Here is a 15,177-nt window from a genome sequence, read left to right on the forward strand (position 1 = left end):
CTCACATGAGAAAAAATTAAATTTATCTAATTTTTTTTTTGAGAATTTACTATTACGATAACTTAATCAAGCTTCAATTGACATCCAGAAAATGTAAATAAATATGAGAAGCGTGGAAGAAAACTTGTAGAATAAAATTGACTGTAATAAAATAAAGTTTGGTGGTGTAGATATTTCGCTGCGAACCGTGAGGCAACGATCATTTAATATTATCTTCGTTCACTTCACTAACTTTCAAATTATTTTCAAATCCCCCTCTATCGTGATCATTTACCAACTCTAAAAGAAAAGAATTTGCATAGTAAAAATTCAATTATTAAAAGCTACACAAACAAAGTAAAAATTCAATTATTAAAAGCTACACAGACAAAATAAATTACAGTATGTAGAAGATTCACTATCAATCAATGTATAGTTGTAGAAAATGGTATGAGAGGGGAAAATAATAATTTAGCAGGACACGAGAATAAATTAGCAGTGCATTATTCAAAAAATAATTTTATACAATTGAAGATATTGTATTTACAATTGAGGAAGATGAAGAATTGATTAATGGCGGTGAAAGGTGAAATAAATGTAAAAAACTATCCTCTGAACTTGGAATGAAGAAGCTTAAGAATACGAACGACTGGAATTTGGAAAATTAAGATCATGTACGTGGACTAGACTGACTTTAATGAAAAGGTTTAAGACCTCAATATGAGTTTTAGGTGAACATTTATTTTGTATGACCTTTTAAAGTCATTTATAGATCACTATTAATTTTGATATTTTTAATTTTAATTCTAAGAAGATTTCAAAAAAAATGAAAAAATATGATTAAAATTTCTAGTCAAAGAGACATGCTACATCAGCTTTTTTCATATTCTCCTTTATATACATGTATTCATTACGTCGAAGTTGCTGTGTTTTTAGCTTGTAGTACATTATTATTTAGGAGCGAAGAAAATTGTCATGCCTGCTGACATCGACTTGGTGACTCGATATAAATATATATGTGATGTTCCGGCATTCGACGGAATACTTTATATTTTTGTCTTGAGAAAGTCGTATGTTTTCAAGTAACTAAGGTTGTGTTTAATGCTGAATTTTAATGTTTCAGGGCAAGGAGTGAGCTGAAGAGAAAGTCTCAGAAAAGTAGCAAGAAAACAATTCTGACGAGCAAAATGGTGGACCGTCAGTCGTACGACGGATCACCAACCTGACCGTTAAGCCTAAACAGAACCCAAGACTTCAGGTCCTACAGCGACAAACCAAATGATGGACTGTCAGTCTTACGATGGACCACCAAGTTGGCCATCGGCGTTATCCCGAACCAGGCTCCACGAAGGACTCAGCGACGGACCAAATGGTAGATCGTCATTCTTACGATGGACCACCAAATTAGCCGTCAAGTTCATCCAGAACCTGGATCCCTGAAGGGCTCAGAGATGGACCAAATGGTGGACCGTTAGACTATGATAGACCACCAAGTTGGCTATCAGTTTTATCTAGAAAGTGATCTTCCCAAATCAGCAGCGACAGGCCTAATAGTGGACCGTCAACCTTGCGACGGACCACCAATTCGGCCGTAACTTTGGATGTAAATTTTAGGATTTCGAATTTTAAATCCTTTTAGCGGGGAACATATCAATACCAAGTATTAGGGTTTAGTAGGGACTTTTGTTTTCAGTTTTATACTTTTGTCTTTAGTTTCATACTTTTGTCTTTAGTTTCATACTTATGTCTTCAGTTTCATACTTTAGTTTAGAAGGACTCAGCGATGGACCAAATAGTAGACCGTCATTCTTACGATGGACAACCAAGTTGGCCGTCAAGTTTATCCAGAACCTGGATCCCTGAAGGACTCAGAGACGGACCAAATGGTGGGCCGTCAGACTTACGACGAACCACCAAGTTGTCCGTCAGTCTTATCTAGAAAGTGACCTTTCCAAATCAGCAGCGACGAGCCTAATGGTGGATCGTTAACCTTGCGATGGACCACTAATTTGGCCGTCACTTTGGACACAAATTTTATGATTTTGAATTTTAAATCCTTTTAGTAGGGAACATATAAATACCAAGTATTAGGGTTTAGTAGGGAACATATAATTCACAACATTAATTATTTGAACATCTTGGTGACCATAACTCTAGTTAATTCATTCTCATTGGAATTATATCTATATTTACTCTCAGTAGCTGGAATTTTGTGTAACACAATACAAAAGAACTCTGTTAACATTCCCAAAATCCCTTTGTATTTCAGAGCCTTAGATCAATAGTTGGGATTCGAAACCCAACCCAGTTAGGTTTTATATTTGACAGCAACCACTTACTCTCTCATAAGAGATTTATAATTTGGGCCTATCAAATTTTGCCACCATTGCCGAGGATTATGATTGTTAATTAAGTTTGTGTTTGTTAATTGACCTTGGGTCAAGTTTCCTAAAATTTTACTTTCGTTTGTTGTTTTTGTTTGTGCAGGGGAATTGTAGTGTATACCAATTACATGGAGATCGGGTACACCATTATTACCAATATATCTGGAACTGTAACTTATTGGTAGAATGCTAGAACCCTAAGATGCTGAGAGACTAGCCGCATCAGCTAGAGCTTAACTAAATCAACAGAATGATAGCCAGCAGACACATCATCCTAACCCCAATGATGATGATTTAGGAGATGATGACTTGTTGGATCCTGCTAATCGAAGGCGTTTAGAGAATGTAGCTGCACCAATAACCAAAAATTTGAACAAAAACCATTCTTTCAGGACGAGACCTGATCGACAAGCTATTTAATTTGATATTAATAATGATGAAGATGGAATGGATGAAGCTGGTTCCACTGGAGCTATTATTCCTCCACCTTTAGCTCCAGGAGCAAAGTTCAATATTACCAGTACAATGATCCAACTCTTTTATCTGAAGGGGTTGTTTGGTAGACTCTCGGGAGATGATCCCAATATGTATTTAGTGAATTTTGTCACTATTTAAAAGTCCTTTGATAACCCGAGAGTGGGACAGAATGCCATTTGGTTGTATTTATTTTTGTTGTCTCTATCTTGGGAGGCAACATTATGGCTTAATGAGCTGACGCCCGCTTCTATAACCAACTAGAGGCGATTGAAAGAGGCTTTCCTAGAAAGGTTCTTTCTGCCTTCCAGAAGGGTACAGTTGAGGGACGAGATCAGCAACTTTAGGCAGCTCCCAACCAAGGCCCTTTATGAGATATGAGAGAGATTTAAAAAGAAGTTGAAATAGTATCCGAACCATAATATAACAAATATTTATCTGATGGAGACTCTTTATCGGGCTTTGAACTCTATTAAGAAGCTAGTTGTTGATAATGCTGTAGGGGGATTATTTTTGGATCTCACATTTTAGGAGGCCTTAGATATGCTTGACTGGATGAACAAACAAAGTAAATCTTAGCATACCAGGGATTCTATGGCAGCAAGCCCTGTTATGTCTATTGGCATAACTGCGGAGCAATGTAAGAAAGAGGAAGAATGTGATCAAGACATGGCATACTTAAAGACGCAGATGGATCTATTGACCAAATATCTATTACCTGCAAAGACTGAAAAGGTAAAGGCTGTTGCGGCTAAAGGTAGAGATGATTCCGATTCGGAAGAAGAGGTCAACTATTTTAATAATAGGGGGTTTTGGAAGCAATAGCCAGGGAAATCAAGGTTGGAACTACTACGATAAGGCTGGTTATAAGGATAGAGAACAAAGAAATTAGAAAGGTAAGAATGATAGAAGTGGGCTATATGTAACCTCCCAAAAGCAGAGATAGTGCTGTAACTAGATCTGACAAGATGTCTATGGAGGATATGATGGAGAAATTATTAAAGGGAGTTGAAGCTACCAACTCTGGAGTGACTACCATAAAGAGTGATTTATCTTCTATGAGTCAGTTGGTGAACTCGCACTCTACATCTATCAAGCCGTTGGAGCAATAAATGAGTTAGCTCTCGGTAGCGTTAAATCAGAGGAAGACTGGAACATTGCTAAGGGAAACCATTCAGAACCCACAAAATAATAGCTCTTGCATGGCTATCACTACTAGAAGTAGTAAGGTATTGGCAGGCCCTCTTGGGGGTAAGCCTGCGGTTGATATTATAGCAGATAAGGTTGAAGAAGTAGAGATTGATCATCTGGTAGAGTTTGGGAAATTGGATGAGGTTATGGATGACACACCACCCAACAGTCAGCAGGTAAATGAATCAAAGAAGAATAAAGAGAAGGAGGTTGAAGTTGTACTTACTACTCTTCCAATGCCACCTTCTTCATTTCCTTATTGGTTGAAAAAGAAAGCTGATGACACCAAGTTCAGCAAATTCATGGCTAGGCTGAAGTAGTTGATGATTAATCTACCACTGGTGGAGGCATTAGAGAAAATGCCTGGATACACAAAATTCATAAAATACCTTATCACAAAGAAGAGGTCGGTTAGTTTTGAGAAGATGGACAATTTGTATCATTGTGGTGCTATGTACACAAGGTCTCTGGTAAAGAAAAAGGTAGATCTGGGAGCATTTACTATCCCATGCTCTATTGGACCTCTTGACTTTGCAAGATCTCTATGAGACATGGGAGCTAGCATTAACCTTATGCCGCTAGCTGTTTACAAAAATTTAGGTTTGGGAGATCCCACACCAACTAATATGCGACTTATGATGGTGGATAGGTCGGTCAAACAACCTGTTGGTATTTTGTATGATTTATTGGTGAAGGTTGCTAGTTTTATATTTCCAGCGGATTTTGTTATTCCTGATTACGAGGTAGATTTTGAGGTGCCCATAATCTTGGGTCAACCTTTCCTCAAAACTGAAAGTGTGCTGATTGATTTTAAAGCTAATGAGCTCTTATTCAGGCTGAATGATGAGGTGGTGAGATTGGTTGTGTTCCAATTAATAAAGCAGCAGAAATAAATAAGTGTGTTTTCCATTATTGATGTCTATTAAGAGGAGGAGCAGAAAGTATCGATAGAAGAGAAATTTACTGTTGAAACCCTGGTTATAGTATTGATGAATTTTGATTAGGATGGTGTAGAAGATTATAAGGAGAGTGTTTGTCCCTTGACTAGAATGGGGTCTTACTCATATGCTCCCACGATATTGGACTTGGACTTAGAAAATTATCCCAGGCTACCTGCTAAGCCCTCTATAGAAGAACCACCTGTTCTGGAGCTGAAAGAGTTACCTAGTCATTTAAGGTATATGTTCCTGGGCAGTGGGAATGCACTACCTATTATTATTATGGCTGACCTGGGTGAGCAGCAGGTGGAAGCACTTGTTTCGGTGCTGCAAAGATACAAAAGAGAAATAGGCTAGACTATTGCTGATATTATTGGTATTCCTTCTGGCATCTGCACGCATAAGATAGAACTTCAGTAAGAATGTACTCCTACTATTAAGCATTAACATCGACTTATCCCACCAATGCAAGAGGTGGTGAAGATGGAAATTATTAATTTGCTAGATGCAGGAGTGGCTTATCCTATTTTCGATAGTAAATGGGTAAGCCCGATTCAATATATGCCCAAGAAAGGGGGCATGACTGTTGTTGCAAATGAAAAGAACAAGTTGATTCCTCTCAGGCCTATGACTGGTTGGAGAGTTTGCATGGACTACCGCAAACTAAACTCATGGATTTTAAAGGACCACTTCCCAATTCCCTTGATGGATCAAATGCTTGATCGGTTGGCAGGAAGGGGGTGGTATTGCTTTTTGGATGGATATTCAGGCTATAATCAGATTTGTATTGCTCCTGAACATTAGGAGAAGACAACGTTTACATGCCCATATGACACTTTTGCATTCAAGCGGATGCCGTTTGGGTTATGTAATGCACCCGCTACCTTCCAAAGGTGTATGATGTCTATTTTTTCAGATATGGCTGAGGACACTTTGGAGGTGTTCATGGATGATTTTTCTGTGGTTGGAGATTCATTTGAGCTGTGTCTGGAGAACTTGAGTAAGGCTTTACAGAGGTGTGTGGAATTTAATGTTGTGCTTAATTGGGGAAAATGCCACTTCATGTTAAGGAGGGTATTATTCTAGGGCACAAATTTCAGCAAAAAGGATAGAGGTCGATCAAACCAAGGTAGTGGTTATTGAGGAACTACCTCCTCCCATCTCAGTGAAATGGGTGCGTAGTTTTCTTGGACATGCTGACTTTTATCGGAGGTTTATAGGAGATTTCTCTAAAATTGCAAATCCACTTTGCAAACTTTTAGAGAAGAAAACTAAGTTCTTCTTTGACACTGATTGCGTTAAGGAATTTGAATGCCTCAAGAGAAAGCTGGTTGAAGCCCCTATCATTGTTACACTGGACTGGTCAAAACCATTTGAGATTATGTATGACGCAAGAGGTGTTGCCTTTGGAGCTGTGTTGGGGCAAAATAAAGACAAATTATTTCATCCAGTTTATTATGCCAGCAAGCACTGAATGGAGCTCAGAAGAACTACACCATCACAGAGCAGGAACTTCTAGCAGTGGTGAATGCTTTTGAGAAGTTTTGGGCATATTTGCTGGGTACCAAGATGGTGGTACACCCTAACCACGCTGCCTTGAGGTACCTAATGGCGAAGAAGGACGCTAAACCAAGGTTGATCTGGTGGGTATTACTACTTTAGGAATTTGACTTCGAGGTCAAGGACTGTAAGGGATGTGAGAATTAAGTGGCTGATCATTTATCCAGACTCGAAGGTGATCAAGTCATAAAATACGGGCTTGATATTGATGATTCCTTTCTTGATGAGAAAGTATTGGTTGCAGTTCTCAAAAAAGTACCTTGGTATGCTGACTTCACGAATTATGTGGTAAGTGAAGTGGTACCAGGAAATATTTCCTTTCATCAAAGGAAAAAGTTTCTTCAAGATGTGACCCATTACTTCTGGGATAATCCATATCTTTTTCGGAGATATGCATATGGTATTATTAGACGGTGCATCCCAAAAGTAGAAATGCTGAGCATTTTGGAAGCAAGCCATGCCTCCCCAGTTGGAGGTCACCACACAGGTGATCGGACTGCAAGGAAAGTGCTTTAGAGTGGCTACTATTAGCCCTCTTTGTTCAAGGATGCCTATGAGTTCGTGAAGGGATGTGACTGATGTCAAAGGCAAGGGTCCATCTCAAAGCACCATGAAATGCCAATGTCAAAATAGCTGGAGGTAGAATTATTTGATGTGTGGGGCATAGACTTCATGGGGACTTTTGTTAGGTCATTTGAAATGAAGTACATACTTGTTGCTGTTGACTACATGTTAAAATGGGTTGAGGCTCTAGCTCTGGCGGATAATGAAGAAAATTGGGTTGTTGTATTTTTAAAGAGAAATATCTTTTCTCGTTTTGGGGTACCATGAACCATTATAAGAGATGGAGAATTGCTCTTTTGTAATAAGATATTCTGAGCCGCATTGGCAAAATATGGGGTTAAACAAAATAAGGTAGCTATGCCATATCACCCACAAACAAGTGGGCAAGTGAAGATCTTCAATCGAGAAATCTAGGCTATCCTTGCCAACACGGTGAATGCTAGCAGGAAGGATTGGGCTAGGAAGCTAGACGATGCATTATGGGCATATCAAACAGCTTTTAACACACCTATTGGCATGTCGCCATTCCAATTGGTTCATGGTAAGGCATGCCATTTGCCGATTGATCTAGAGCATAAAGTGCTGTGGGCATTAAAACATCTTAATCTGAATAGGAATGAGGCAACAAATATGAGACTGGGGAAGCTTAATAAGATGGATGAGTTCTATCTCGGAGCCTGTGAGAGAGCCGACCTATACAAGGAACAAATAAAGAGATACCATGATCGCAGAATTGAAAAAAAAAAGTGTCAGAAAGGTGACTTGGTGCTTCTATTCAACTCCAGAATCAAATTGTTTCCAGGTAAGCTCAAATCCAAATGGTCTAGCCTATTTTAAGTGTGTCAAGCCTACACATCTGGAGTAGTTGAACTTGAAAATCAAGATGTAAGTATCTTCAAGGTAAATGGGCAACGTGTGAAACTAAATATCTATCCAAAGGACTCGATAGAGAATATTGCTACTGTCTATCTCGATGAAGTTTGAGTAATCGAGATAACTGAGTCGTGCTGCTACAATAAATCAGGAGCTAGTGGGAGGCAACCCACAATGTGTTATTGTAAAGAATTTATTAAATTTTGTTGTTATTAGTGCATTTTTGATATATGTGAAGTGTGTAGGACCAAAATTACAGCAAAAAAGAGGAGTGGTACAGTTGAAAATAGGGGTAAAAACATGAGCTACTGGAATAAAAGTGATGGTCGATTAGGTGGACCACCATCCCTATGACGGTTCACCATTTCCTTCATTGTAACCAACCAAAAAAATTCATTCACTGGATTAAGTTGACGGTTAAAGATGCTAATGTTGTCAGATGCAAGGATCCTCAAGTTTAGAAGGCGATTAGATTGCAGATAGAAGGAGCACGTGAGAAGTTCTATGATAGGTTAACACCCACTCCCAGAGGGATCAAAAGGTTATTCATGAAAGAGCATGATATTGTGACAAAGGACTTACTTGAATATTCTAAGTTGGAATGCCATTTCAATGAATATGGACTAGCATGGATGAGCCAACCATCGGGAGCCTATCAACCGAATTGGGTAAGAGAATTCTTTGCAAATTATCTTGCACTGGTAGAACAGGATTGCCCAAAGGGGACATCAATTACAAATTTGTCGAACAGAGAGTCTATACCTGTCCGAGGATTCACTGTAGATATTTCAGCCCAAACCATCAATAGGATGTTATTCGGACCAGAGTACGAGGCCCCACTTGTTGTGCCTGATCTTGAGTATAGATTAAGAAACCCTTTCGCTCAAAGGCAGTCAGTGGCTTCATCGTTGATTGAGGATGGTAACCCCTCTTGGTTAACCAACTCACGAGAGCATATTGCAAAATACTCCCTTATTTTTAAGGCTAAATTCTGGTGGGCTGTTGTTCATTTGAGGTTAATGCCAACAAAAAGGAATGGAAACTTGGATAAACATAGAGCCATATTGGTGGCAAGCTTGATCTTAGGGCTTCCAATTGACTATGACCAGATAATTGCAGATAAGATATTTGTGAGGCCCCATAAAATTTCTAGTGCATTGCCATTTTTGTGCTTAATCACAGCTTTATGTAGACAGGCTGGTGTGGCCTTGATTCGTGAAGTAGGCAATGAAATCTAGACTACACAAATAAGACCTTGAGTAGTTGAAGGATGAGTCGAAATTTGAGATGCATGGCACAAAGCCTCTAGCTTACCAGACTCAATTTGCACCAGTTTCTGATACTACAGAGATTCCCATAGATATGCCATTGCCCATTACCACCTATGTGCCACCTGAGTACGTACCACAAGGCATATCTGTAGGGTCAGGTTCTGCACAATCAGTAGGTGGAGCAGATTTTCCTGAATACAGGTTCACACTAAAAAACTTTGTTAAGTCAATAAAACATAAGAGGTTTCAGAGACAACTAGATAAGTGGGCTGCAAACTTCAAACCTTTTGTTGATGAAATTGTGGTTGATGCAATTCATCCATACCAAACCATTCAGACTAGGATGGACACCATGGAACTTTATATCAACAAAAGGTTTGATTCACTGTCCCTTTCCGACCTTGCCAAGCTGATGGCTAAGAGGAGAAAGAGTCACTGAAGAATAAAGAAAAAATGAGAAAGAGCGAAAAAGATGAAGCAGCAGGGGTGTCTATAAGTGTTGCCTCAGTATTGAAGGGTGAGGTTGTGAGCGCCCCTACCACCATAGTGGCCAACATTGCACCAGGTGAGGACGCATGAGCCTCGCCACACTTCACAAATGCCTCAGATGAATAAGAGGTAAAACAAGTAAAACCATTTCCTTGTACTTTAAATCAATACTTTGAGGACAATGCATCTATTTTTCTGTGGGGGTAGGTTTACTTGTACTTGTACCATGATGGGTTGTGTTGCCAATCTCTTTTCCATCCATGTGCTAGCTAGTAGAATTGGCATGTCTAGGGTGTTTTTATTTTCACATCTTTAATTTTCTGTCTAGGGTGTTTTTATTTTCGCATATCTAATTTCCTAAGCTTGTGAAGTAAATATCTGTGTTTAATGTTATTTATAAATTTTTTCCCTGTTTCAGTATCCCTTTGTAGATATGAATAATGAATGATGTTGGCATAAGACTATGACCATGAATGTGTAATTATTTACTCTAATCATGTAGCATGTGTGTATAACCTTCAGTGAGTCTGCATTTCGCATTAACATGAAAAAGGTGCATGAATTATGTGATGGAAATCCTAAGAGCAGCAGAACTAAGTTTAACTTAGTTGCCACTGTGTGTGTGAGGTTTTGTCTTGATTCTTGCATAGTGTAGTGCCTAAAACATGCTCGAGTCATTGATACTGTTCTCTAACTGATTCAATAGGATAGGATGATAGGCCCCCTTTGTATTTTTAGTCCACTTAGCCTAAATAATTAACCTCTCTAAGATTTTTCTCTCACTCAAACCTGTTTTGAGCTTTTTACTAGTTTTATTCATTTCCTATAACTATAATTAACTCTCCATTGGGAATTAGCATTCAAATCTAGCCCTGGCCCAATATTATACACTGTGTACCTCAACTTAGGCAAAAACCTAAGCTGAGGGTAGCTATTGTAAAAATGCAAGCACCCAGTGGAAAGTTGGTTTAGAAAATAGTTTAAAGGCATTTGGCCATGATCTGTCCAAAGATATTGTGCACCTCATCTTAAGTTGAGGGTGGCTGATGCTCTAATATATATATATATATATATATATATATATATATAGAATTGATTAACGGTGATTCTAAGCAAGTTGTTTAAAACAACAACTTGGGGGTTGAAAAGTTCCCAGGGCAAGGAGAGTTAAACCCCATTGAGTCACTTTACCCAAAAGAGTACCCTTTCCTAGCCCGAAGCCTCATTACAAGCCTAGAAAAAACCTGTTTGATCCTAACGAATTAGCTTGGAGGGTGTGTTAAATGGCAAGGGCAAGCCTATAGGTACCTAGACTATGCTTGTAACTTCTTTGAGGAGTGTGAGATTTTGATTGTGTCCATGCAATATAAAGAGTAGTGGACTTCATTGTTGTAAGGGCAACTGGAGTTTTGCTTAGTTCTGCTGTTAGCTGTGGGACATGACATCCATGTTTGTATGTGCCGAATTATAATCAATGCTGGGTGTAGAACATGCTGGTTAAAATTTATGTGAGTGAAATGATGAGTGAATGGTCACGTCAAAGTGATTTATTAGTTGGTTGCTTGTCATGATATGGTTTATGTATGCAATTGGATGCTGAGTTGCTTGAGGGAAAGCAACAATCTTAAGTTGATGGTGTTAATGTTTTGACTTTTGATGGAATATTTTACATCTTTGTCTTGATAAAGTTGTATGTTTTCAAGCAACTAAGGTTGTGTTTAATGCTGGTTTATAATGTTTCAGGCCAAGAAGTGAGCTGAAGAGAAAGTCTCTGAAAAGTGGCAAGAAAATAGTTTTGACGATCAAAATGGTGGACCATCATTCGAGTGATGGATCACCAACCTGACCATCAAGCTTAAACATAACCCCAAGACTTCAGGTCCTGCAGTGACGGACCAAATGACAGACCGTCAGTCTTATGACAGATCACTAAGTTAGCCGTCAGCGTTATCTAGGACCAGGCTCTACAAAGGATTCAGTGATGGACCAAATGGTGGACCGTAATTCTTACGATGGACCATCAAGTTGTCCATCAAGTTCATCAGAAACCTGGATCCTTGAAGGACTCAGAGATGGACCAAATGGTAGACCGTCACACTTACGATGGACTACTAAGTTGGCCACAGTCTTATCCAGAAAGTGACCTTCCCAGATCAGCAGCGACGGGCCTAATGGTAGACTGTCAACCATGCGACGGACCACCTAATGGTGGATGTGAATTTTATGATTTTGAATTTTAAATCCTTTTAGCGGGGAACATATAAATACCAAATATTAGGGTTTAGTAGGGACTTTTGTCTTCAGTTTCATACTTTTGTCTTAAGTTTTATACTTTTGTCTTCAGTTTTATACTTTTGTCTCTATTAAGAGTTTTACATTATTTTTCATTGAGATTTGAATCCAGAGAGGGAGTCTTGATTATCAGTTTTCATTTTTTCCATCAATGATTGAGGAGAACAATATTGTGACTTTTCTAAGTACTCTTTTGAAGTTATTTATGAACCCCAATATAACCTTGATTTCTGACATAGAGATGAGTAGCTAAACTCCCAAAACTAGGGTTATGGGAGCCTTGATGTAGAGAACTATTTTGGGGTTGTAAATGTGTTTTCTTTCTAACATCTATCAAAATTTCATGAATCTTTCTTCATTTCAATGACATCTCTTAGTTCCAAACTTGAGAAGTAAGCCCATAAATTCCAATTGTCTGAAAAGAAAGTGGATGTAGGGAAAAAAGGTGATTCACATGAACTCTATAGTTTACCCTTTGGGTTAATGGGTTGATGCTTTAACATGATCAACCCTCATGAAAGTGTTATTGAATAATGCATGAATCTTTTAAGTTTGAGAGAAGTAAAGAGTAAAATACCTATTAGGTTGAGAAATATGTGGGTAATCTTTAGAATTCAATAATTCTTGTAATTGGATGCATAAGTTAGAATTCGAACCCAAATTCATATCCTTAATTGTTTGAACATCTTGGTGAGCATAACTCTAGTTTATTCATTCTCATTGGAATTACATCTATATTTCAGTAGCTGGAATTTTGTGTAACACAAATACAAAAGAACTTTGTTAAAATTCCCAAAATTCCTTTGTGTTTCGGAGCCTTAGATCAATAGTCTAATAACAGTCACAATACTTAGTGAACACGATATTCCCTGTGGGATTTGACACCCAACCCAGTTGGGTTCTGTATTTGACAACGACTGCTTACTCTCTTGTAAGAGAGTTGTAATTTGGGCGTATCAATATGCTTCTTTTTCCTAGTATATATATACTAAGGTTTAGTCTGCAATTAATAACATCATAATTTCTATGTTTTAATCTTGTAATATATAAAGGACCATTTAATATTTCATTGATATGTTTTTTCTCCCCAAGGAAGTAAGTTAAAAAGCATCACTACAAAAAGTTTTCGGTTTTATGCCTGCTACCCACTGCCCTTCCGCGCTGCTTTTCTTCCCCTCTCTCTTATTTTTGGTGTCTGATCTACTTCTCTTTCTTTTATTTTTTTAGAATTTCATTTCACATTCGTTTCTTCAGCATGAATTGTGAAAAGTTAGATTTATGTATAGATTTGGGTAAGTAATTTGAGATTAATGGTAAAATTGGATAAAGATCTATAAAAATGATGGATTTTGAAGGCAAGAGATTTGAAATTGAAAAATAAATTGAACTGTTGATTTGATTGAAAAAGAGATGAAAAGAGAATTGAAAAAGAACGTTTGATTTTCATTTTATATTGTGTTATTTATATATCTGTATATGAATTTTGATTGCTTACTTGTATTTGAATAGATAAAATCAAGTATGTTTGATATGAATATTTTTTGTTTTGTCTTCTTTGGTATTTTATTTATATTTGTTGGTAGGAATTGTATTTCTTAATATAAATTAAATTATATAAATACAAATGATTTATATTACATCGAACGATATATATTTATATAACTTGAATCATATAAATACAAATGATACAAATTGTTCATTGATAAAAAATATATTTGTTGATACAAATGGATTTTGAAGGCAAGAGATTTGAAATTGAAAAAAAAATTAAACCGTTGATTTGATTGAAAAAAAGATGAAAAGAAAATTGAAAAAGAACGTTTGATTCTTATTTTATATTGTTTTATTTATATTTTGTATTTTATTTTTCTGGAAAATTTTAATTTTTATTTATCCATAAAGAACTGTACAAGAGGAGGGCATAAACCTGACCTCAGATTGTGTAGCAACATATAAGAGTGAAACAAACATTTTACAATTTATGTTTCATCCTAACTACTGTCTTGTACTATGGTGGATCTCGTATCTTGTTCACCTTCCTTCTCTTGAAGCTTAGCATTTCCATTTTATCAAGCTGATAATAGCTTGCTACAACTGATGGTAGTTGACAACTATGGAAATAATGTTGTGGCTGGTCAAACTGATGGCTCACTTTTGACAGTGCATTTGCTACAAAGTTAGCTTCTCTATATACATGTCTGCAAATACAAAACTAAAACTTTTCTATGATCTTTAGTAAGGAATCCACAAGAGGGTGTAAATTCTAGGGTATTGTCATTTGGTTCCTTATCCATTTGATCAATAATTGAGAACCCACTTGCAGGATCAGCTGCTGAATATCATTACTCAAACACCAAGAATGTCCCCATATAACAGCTTCCACTTCAAATTGATTATTGGTCCTTGTCCCGAAGGAGCAACATATGCATAAATGAAATTACCATTATGATCTCTAATAACCCCCTGCACCAATCCTTTTAGGGTTAGATAGAGCACTACCATCCGAGTTTAATTTAACCATTGGAGCTGGTGGTTTAGTCCAATATACAGTGGTAACTTTGGTCCTCTGTCTATAATTCTCCATATAAGCTGGCAGGTTGGACCATCTAGAAGGCTAGGGAATGTAAGGGAATACATTGTATAGTATGAGGGAGATGTCTTTGTATATAAGAAACATAACCCTAGCTAATAGGGTTTTTTTACACCATATTTAACAACACATCTATTTTTCCATAGATTCCAGCAAATGAAAATCGGAAGAGCTTGAAGCACCAGCTAATGAGCTCTATTAACTCTTCTCATTTTCCGAAATTTTAGGAGAAGGGTCTTGATTGATGCAGGGGCATGTGGAATTCACATAGTTGATGAGAAATATCTCCATATATGGTTTGCAAATGGGCCCTCAACAAAGGTGTGAGGAATATTATCCCATCCAAAATTAGAACAACACCCACACTTGACAGGGGATATACCAAAAAGGCAGAGCCTTTTATTGGTAGGCAGTTTCATTCTTAGGGTTCTCCCTATTAGAAAGTAGCATTTGAATGGAATCATGATGTTCCAGAAATGACTATGAAACATTGTCATCTCTCTATGTTCTCTAATCAGCTCCCAGGCAGTTGAGCAGTTGAACTCACCACTTGGACTTAGAGTCCAAATTGG

Source organism: Capsicum annuum, chromosome 2 (assembly GCF_002878395.1).
Source record: "Capsicum annuum cultivar UCD-10X-F1 chromosome 2, UCD10Xv1.1, whole genome shotgun sequence".
Lineage (NCBI taxonomy): Eukaryota > Viridiplantae > Streptophyta > Magnoliopsida > Solanales > Solanaceae > Capsicum > Capsicum annuum.